The following is an 8,385-nucleotide window of genomic DNA, read 5'->3' as shown; positions in this document are numbered from 1 at the left end:
TGTTACAAAGAGTATTCATTGCTATTGATTATTAGCTTCTAGAGTTTTCAGTGAAGAGTGCTAGAAAACATTGAATTTAAAAAAATAAATCCACTTTGATATGTTTATGTTAAATTGAAAATCAGAGTTTTGCTAATTCTTTAAATTTCATATTTGTACCTCTTTAACTATTATTGAGAATGTGATACAATGAATTATTTCAATTATCTTAGAATATTTACTATAGTGTCAAATTCAAAATAACAATATTAACTATCAAAGTATAACTGAGTGTGGTTTAAGATTATTGGCAGTTTTGTGTTCCTAGGATTATAAACGACTGAGTATTATGAAGTTATTGTCTCTATTTGGTTATGTTGCCTGTAAAATAAACATCACTTTCACTTTCCTACACTATTTAAAACTTGCTTTTTATTGCCTTTTTAATTATGTAAAGAACTAGCAAGATTCCAGAACCAAAACTGCATAAAAAGTTATATTTTGTGAACTGATTTTCCAGTCTGCTTCTCAACCATGCACCCTCTTATATATAACCATGTTTATGAGTTTTTCATGTCTCTTTTCATTTTTTTCTTTATGGATATAAGAGAATGCACACAAACTCGGGGGAAGGAAGGAAGGAAGGAAGGAAGGAAGGAAGGAAGGAAGGAAAGAAAGAAGGGGGAGGGAGGAGAAAAGGAGTGAAAGAGGGAGAGAAATAAAGAAAAGGAAAGAAGGGAAGAAAAAGAAAGGGAAAGAAAGAAAGAAAGAAAGAAAGAAAGAAAGAAAGAAAGAAAGAAAAAAGGAGAAGAGAGGAGAGGAAAGGGGAGGAGAGGAGAGGAGAGGAAAGGAAAGGAAAAGAAGAAGAGAGATAAAAGAAAGAAAGAAAGGTAAGGAGGGAGGAAGGAAGGAAGGAAAGAAAGAGCAAAGGAGTGGGGAAGGAGAGAGAGAAGGAAGAAGGAAGGAAGGAGAGAAGGGAGGAATATAAGCTAGCTCTAAATTAAGACAATAAAAAATATGAGTAAATTGGAAAGAGCTCCTTGAATCAACATAACTACCTTCGTTTGCTTGAAATCTATGTCACTGTTTCAAGTCTATGCCATACCACTGTATTAAAAACTAGTAGTTTATGTATTCTGTTCATATTCACATTTCTCATAAACTTTGTCGGTAAATAACACATTTTGAAATGTTTTTACATTTCAGCAGTAAGCTATACATGCATAGCCTCAGAAATAGACCAGTGTCTCTTGTTAATACATATCTTGTCTATCTTACTCTGGGTAGGAACTACATATTAATATTTTATCCTCTAATTTTTTATTTCAAATAATACAGCACCAGAAGGGATATTACACAACAAACTAATAAGAAGTGAAGCCTGTGTTAGCTGTTTGATCAAATATATTTCATGCAAACTGCCTACGAACATCAAAAACAATTAGACCCCAAATTCAATCTGAGTTAGCATTCATATCCGAAGATTTGAATGTAGGTAAGTTCAGAGACCAAATATTATATTTTGATTTGTTTTGAAGTGGCCGTCTGCCCAAATCCAAAAGCTTCCTCAACAGTTTGGCAGGCAGTTAGTTTAAAGAACCAAAATAACTACTTTGTGTAGGTCAGGTTCACAGGCATCCCCGTGTGACTTGGAAAGCACAAAAAGCAATGTTCACAGCATGTGGTACCTTACCAAGTTGCCTTCTAAAAGTGTCTGTAACTTCTAAATTGTCAAACATTTCAGCTCTCATAAGAATCTTTTAAGGAAACTTTATAAACACAAATCAAACTTCAAATATCAGTGGCCGCCATAATTAAAAAGAGCATAAAAATCCAATATTGTGGGAACTTCCATGATACAATAATCCTGAAGTACCCATAATTTATATCTTGGCACATTAAAAATGCTCTTTTTGATTAAAAAAGAGCTTCACAGATATCAATAGTCTTATTAGTACACTTAATGAATATGCTGGTCAATAGTCTAATTTTTAATTGTTTAAAGCAAACCCAATGCCAGGAAGACCTATTTTAGTCACGCCTTGCAGACTTCAAGAGGGATAACTCCAGCTTTACCTCCCCATCCCTCTGCCTCCCTTCTAAACCCGGCCGTCACCCTAGCCCCAGGTCCATGCCTGAGAATTGCAGGCCGTTTCAGTTTCTCTTCTTAGAAGAATGGCCCTTGAAAGGTGTTAAAGATGGTTCTCAGTTGTCGAGTTAGAGTTGGAAAATGGCAAGGGGTTGCCAGGGGGACAAGCTCCCTTGGTATCCAGCACTTGTGTAAGAACTTGCAGTACCTGGTGGACCACCAGCTGATTTCCTTGGAGAGCTGCAGGCTGGAAAGGAGAAAGGTGACCCTTTCTCATCAACCTAAAAACGCTAAAAGTAGCTGTACACTAAAGAGCTCACCAACCAGATGATGATCACCAAGAATGTCAGGAGGATGTTCCCATTGCAGAAGGTGAGTATGTCCGATGTGGACACCAATAGTGTGCTTTCTTTCCTTCTGGAATTCATAGTGGAGGACAAGCAAGGCGAGAAGCATGTGAACAGGCACTCAGCTATATCTGCATCCACCCCAACTCCCTGAACTTGGGGGCTCACTGAATGGATGTGCCCACATCCTTCAGCAAAGTGAAACATCAGCAAAGGTGTCAGGTTATATTGAACTCCTTACACACATCTAAACTTTAAATTCACATGGCGACGTTGAGGGTTTGCAGGCTCTTTCATTCCCAAGACTTCGGTGCGTAGCCGTGAACGCTTATCAGAAGGAGCAGATCACAGCTCTTAAAACTGTTCTGAGGAACCTCAGGTTATTCCCCATTCCTTTGTCCATACACTCATTGGAATAAAACCCCCACCGAGTCTGACGATTCATTTGCATGTCATCCATGATCCAACCTCATGACAGCTGGTCCAGCCTCAGGATGTCTGTTCACACCCTCATGTTACTCCTGAGTCATAACAGGACTCCATTACTATCCCGACATGCGGTCAGCTAATAAGGTGCCTTCACACCAGGGTCTCAGACAACAGGGCTATCTAATGGCATAGAAGACCAATTCCTCCCACTGAACACTATTGTGCCCAAATAATCTCAGTTCCCTTCTCCTCAGAATTCTCACTGGATAAAACTGTGTCATATCTACCTACACTCCTGACAGTCAATATCACCTGTTGGCCTGATAACCTCATGGACACTCCTGTCACCACCTTCCATGCAAATCAAAACCTTTCTTAACATATACACTGACTTGTTTGGTTCTGTTACCAGTGCTGAATTGATCTACTAGGTATGAAATGACAGTCTCAAAGGTCAAGAAAAAAAACCATAAAATCTTATTAACTTCACTTTAAAATATGAAAAGGAGTACGCATCCTGCTATTTATCAAAAAATAACCCCATCCATCATCCACAATACCAATTTGGTCCTAAGTTGTGTTTATATATTGCAGATGAATTTCAGTATGGAAACAACATTCAGCTGGCCTAATTCACCATTATTTGATTACAATAAAAATTGGTTTGCTTAGGTCTACACACTTATTTTTTGTGTCTCATACAGCATGTCAATGACTTTGACAGACTGGAATTAATAAACTCAACTGGTATTTTTTGAGTGATATAAAAATAACACTTTGGATTCTATTCCTTGTTGCTTTGGAGTAGTTCTCAAGTCCCTTTCATGACAGTTATAACATTTATAGTTGAGCTGTTAAGAGATCAAATTTATAGTTGAGGTCAAACATTTTAATTAAAATGGAAATTTCACTAGTCTGCCCATTAGAATGTGTTTATTTTGAGCATATGTAATTGTCTCTTGTATTGTTTTTTTTATTTTTTTAATGTTTACTTATTTATTTTTGAGAGAGACAGAGACAGAATGTGAGTGGGTTAGTGGCAGAGAGAGAGAGAGAGACAGAATCCGAAGGGGCTCCAGGCTCCGAGCTGTCAGCACAGAGCCCGACGCAGGGCTCGAACTCACCTGCTGTGAGATCATGACCCGAGCCAAAATCAGACGCTCAACCGACTGAGCCTCCCAGGGGCCCCATCTCTTGTATTGTTAAATCTATAACTATTCTTTTTTTTTTTTTTTGAAAAACTTAGCCAGATAATCACCAGAACACTTTCTGCAAATAAAAGCATATACAAAAAATAAAATTTAACAAAAGAAAAACCAAATATGATACAAAAAGTCCCGTGATAATTCAGTTTTAGAAATTAATAACTCAAGCACAATCCACAAAACTTTGCCAATGTTTATAGCTCAGCCTTAGCTGTAGAACAAGAAGATATATTTTGGGATAGAAAACTCTATTACCTACATATATATTTTTAAAACTAATAAATGATTAAAATGGGTTTTCCTTATTAACTATTTGTCCAAGTTGCCAAAGGCATTGCACAGGCAGATTAAAATGCAGTACATTTTCAAAATTAATAGACAATTTTTTTAGAGCAGTTAAAGTTATCAAAAAATATAAGTGGAAAGTACCGATTTCCCAATTACTCCTTTATTAGGTCTTTAGCATTTGGGGGGAGGTGGTTGGACTATAAAAGTCCCTGATTCAGTAAACTCTCCATTTCATTTTATTTTATTTTGTGTTAAAGGTTTTGTTTTTAAGTAATCTCTACACGCAATATCGGTTGTGATCTCAGATGGCAACCCAGAGATCAAGAGTCCTATGTTTGACTGAGCCAGCCAGGTGCCCCTAAACTTTCCATTTTAATTCATTCACAGTTAACACTGTAAAGGGAATCATTTTAAAATGAAAACCTTGAGGCACCTGGGTGGCTCAGTCTGTTGACTATCTGACTCTTGATCTCAGTCAGCTCTTGATCTCAGGGTCTTGAGATCAAGCCCCACATTAGGCTCCACACTGGGCGTGCCTGAGTGGTTCAGTGGGTTAAGCTTCTAACTTCGGATCAGGTGATGATCTCACTGTTCACGAGTTTCGGCCACGTATCCGGCTCTGTGCTGACAGTTCAAAGCCTGGAGCCTGCTTTGGATTCTGTGTCTCCCTCTCTGCCCCTCCCGTGCTCATACTCTCTCTCTCTCTCTTTCTTCCTCAAAAAATGAACAAACATTAAAAAATAAAATAAAAAATGAAATCTTAGCACCCGTCATACCTGTGTTGTAAACCTAGGTGAAATATTGAAAAATATACCAGTCCATTGATAAAGAGCCCTGACCCTACCAGGTGGGTAAAGATGTCATTGTCGCCGAGATCCTCAAACTTTAGCAGGCAGTGGGAATCACCAGGAGAGCCTATTCAGCCCGGGGTTGCTGATTCAGGTTCTGAAGAGATAATAAAATAAATAAAATATTATAAAGTTAAACACACATGTTTCTTTTTTTTTTTTAATTTTTTTTTAACATTTATTTATTTTTGAGACAGAGAGAGACAGAGCATGAACGGGGGAGGGGCAGAGAGAGAGGGAGACACAGAATCAGAAACAGGCTCCAGGCTCTGAGCCATCAGCCCAGAGCCCGACGCGGGGCTCGAACTCACGGACCGCGAGATCGTGACCTGGCTGAAGTCGGACGCTTAACCGACTGCGCCACCCAGGCGCCCCTATGTTTCTGAATGTGTAAAAGGAAAAGCTGAGTTTTTAGATTCCTTACAAACATCAAAGTCCATTATGTCCTCAAAACTTCGGCACGAAACCAGTTCAGAAAGCTGTTTGCAGTATCTACAACACACACATTTTTAAAGATCATTAATTCCACACCGTATAGACCTGAACCCAACAGCAGTATAGCCATAAGTTCACTGAAAAGCATGTACTAGAATTTTCATAGTAACATTATTTATCAGCCCAAACTGGAAACTACCACATAAATGTCCAGTCATATGAGAAGCCATAAAAAAATTAAGGAATATTCACAAGATCTACATCAGTTATTTACAATGTGCATAATGCATTTTATTAACATTATTACAAAAAGGGCAACACTAGTCTTTTAGAAATTTTTAGAAATTCAGATTTTTAGAAATCAGGAGAGTAGTTAACTGGAGTAGTGATTGGGATGAGAATGTTCTAGGCTTATGGCATTTTTGATCTGACTCTGACTAAACTCCTGTCTTCTGATTGTGAAGTCAATCCATTAAGCTGAACCCTTTTGATATGGGCACTTTTCTCTATAAATACTATATTAATAAAAACTTTAAAGGACATAGAAATTAAAAATGTCATTCCCATGTACTGCTTTTTATAAATAATTTATTAAAATAGGTAGAAAAAAACTTTAATTACCACATGTTTTGTGAATGAAAAGAAAAACAAGTAATGAGCTTTCAGAGACTTTTAAGAACAGTCAAGAAAATCAAAATTATAGACACCAAGGAGCATTGGGAAATCGATATGGAAAAATAAATAAATTCAAAGTAAGTGATTTAACCATCTGAAAAATAGTGTTAATGATACTGGTCCTATGGGAATGATACTGGTCCTATGGGCTCCGTGGCAATGCGTTCTTCTATGAAATACACGAAGACTACGTCCAGAACAAATTCAGTCTCACTGGACTCAGTGAGCAGGTGCCTCCCCATCCACAGCTGGAGCCTAATGAAGAGATTGGAGACGACCCTAACCAGAGCGACCTAACCGAGCAGGCATCCCAGATGCTTTATGGATTGATCTATTCCTACTATATCTTCACCAACCTTGGATTCACCTAGATGTTGGAAATGTACCAACAGGGAGAATCTGGCTACTGCCCCACATGGACTATGAGAACCAGCTGATGCTTCCACCAATCTTTCAGACGTCTCAGATGAGACCACAGTGAAGCTCTACTCTGCCAAGCACCTGGACGTGTCCACACCCAAGACACCATCAAGGCACCACCACACAGACTGTGCCTATGTTGTCATCTGTTTCTGTCATACAATTTTCATAGCACATCCCTAATGGCGGCTCAAGAAACTCACCAACCAATTTGTGCCCAGGCTTTACAATTACAAGACCCATTCAATGGCCTTGTCAAGACAACTCCAAAAACCCCGTCAAGACAATTTGCTGATTCCCCATCTAACCCATCCCTCAGTCACTGATACCTCCATTCCTTTGCTGCCACACTTTAGGGAACCTCCATAATTTTTAGCTTAATTAAAGGACTCATTATTTTAGTAGGACTATAAAATTAAGTGGAAGAAAAGGGAAAAAAAACACATTCAAAATTTATATAAAATCTTGTCAGATCTCTTCAGGAAAAAATAAGAAGGGTTTCATGTCTTCTGATAATTGAAATTGAAAGGTGATATGTCATTGTTGTTTATAATTCTGTGCTAATATATTTAATTATTAAATACAATTCATTATTCTTTTTAAAATACATTCGCAAATTTAATTAAGGAACAAGAAGACTACTGAACAATACACATAATGATGACAAAATGTTGTTGAAGAAATTTTTTAGACTCTACAAAAACTACCATTTTGTACAGGTTCAGAGAGCATATGGCTTTAGAGAGGAACTTTTTGTATATGTGAAACCAGGTCTCACCATGTTTAAACTGTTCTAGGATACAGGTTGAAATGAACTTTGCATGTGTCGCACCACAGATTGAATGGCATTTTTTTTTTTAGAAGCACAAATCTCAAATTTCACTTGCAAATGGCAATTAAGTCTTAGGAAAAAATATTTTTTAAGTTTTTATTTTAATTCCAGTTAGTGAACATAGAGTGTTGTATTAGTTCCAGGCATACAATGTACTGATTCAACACTTGCATATACCATCCGGCGCTCATCACCACAAGTGCACCCCTTCATTCCCATCATCTAGTCAACCTATCTCCTCACCCACCTCCCTTTTGGTAACCAGCAGTTTGTCCTCTAGAATTAAGAATGGAGGGGTACCTGGGTGGCTCAGTCGGTTAAGCGACCAACTTCGGCTCAGGTCATGATCTCGCGGTCCGTGAGTTCGAGCCCCGCATCGGGCTCTGTGATGACAGCTCAGAGCCTGGAGCCTGTTTCAGATTCTGTGTCTCCCTCTCTCTGACCCTCCCCCATTCATGCTCTGTCTCTCTCTGTCTCAAAAATAAATAAATGTTGGAAAAAAATTAAGAAAAAAAAGAATGAATTTCATGGTTCATATCTCAGTTTTTTAGGAACAAAATATTTTTATACTTGACACAATGTAACGTGGTGTTTAATAAAATCCAAAGAAAAGTATCAATAGCAGTGGACACACATAAACATGATTAAGAATACACAGCTCAATTCATCTATATGCCAAAATATTCTGGAAATTATTTTAACAGATTTAATATTGTAAAGGTGGAAGGAAGCTAAAATTGGGGTATTTGACCTAGCAGTTGCTCTAATATACTATAAAACCGTATGTTTTTGTCTTGGAATAGGGAGCCAAGTTCAAAATCATGAAAAATCCAATTAT

At 37.8% G+C, this 8,385-nt stretch overlaps 1 pseudogene; it reads left to right on the top strand.

Annotated features, from left to right (window-relative positions):
• The first annotated feature begins 6,429 nt into the window (after positions 1-6,429).
• LOC121041616 (casein kinase II subunit beta-like) lies at positions 6,430-7,084 on the top strand (annotated as a pseudogene).
• Positions 7,085-8,385: the final 1,301 nt, after the last annotated feature.

This window comes from Herpailurus yagouaroundi, unplaced genomic scaffold (assembly GCF_014898765.1).
Source record: "Herpailurus yagouaroundi ecotype Mexico unplaced genomic scaffold, PumYag 29, whole genome shotgun sequence".
NCBI classification, from domain to species: domain Eukaryota; kingdom Metazoa; phylum Chordata; class Mammalia; order Carnivora; family Felidae; genus Herpailurus; species Herpailurus yagouaroundi.
The sequence above is the reverse complement of the archived record's forward strand: the minus strand, read 5'-3'. Positions and strand labels throughout refer to the sequence as shown.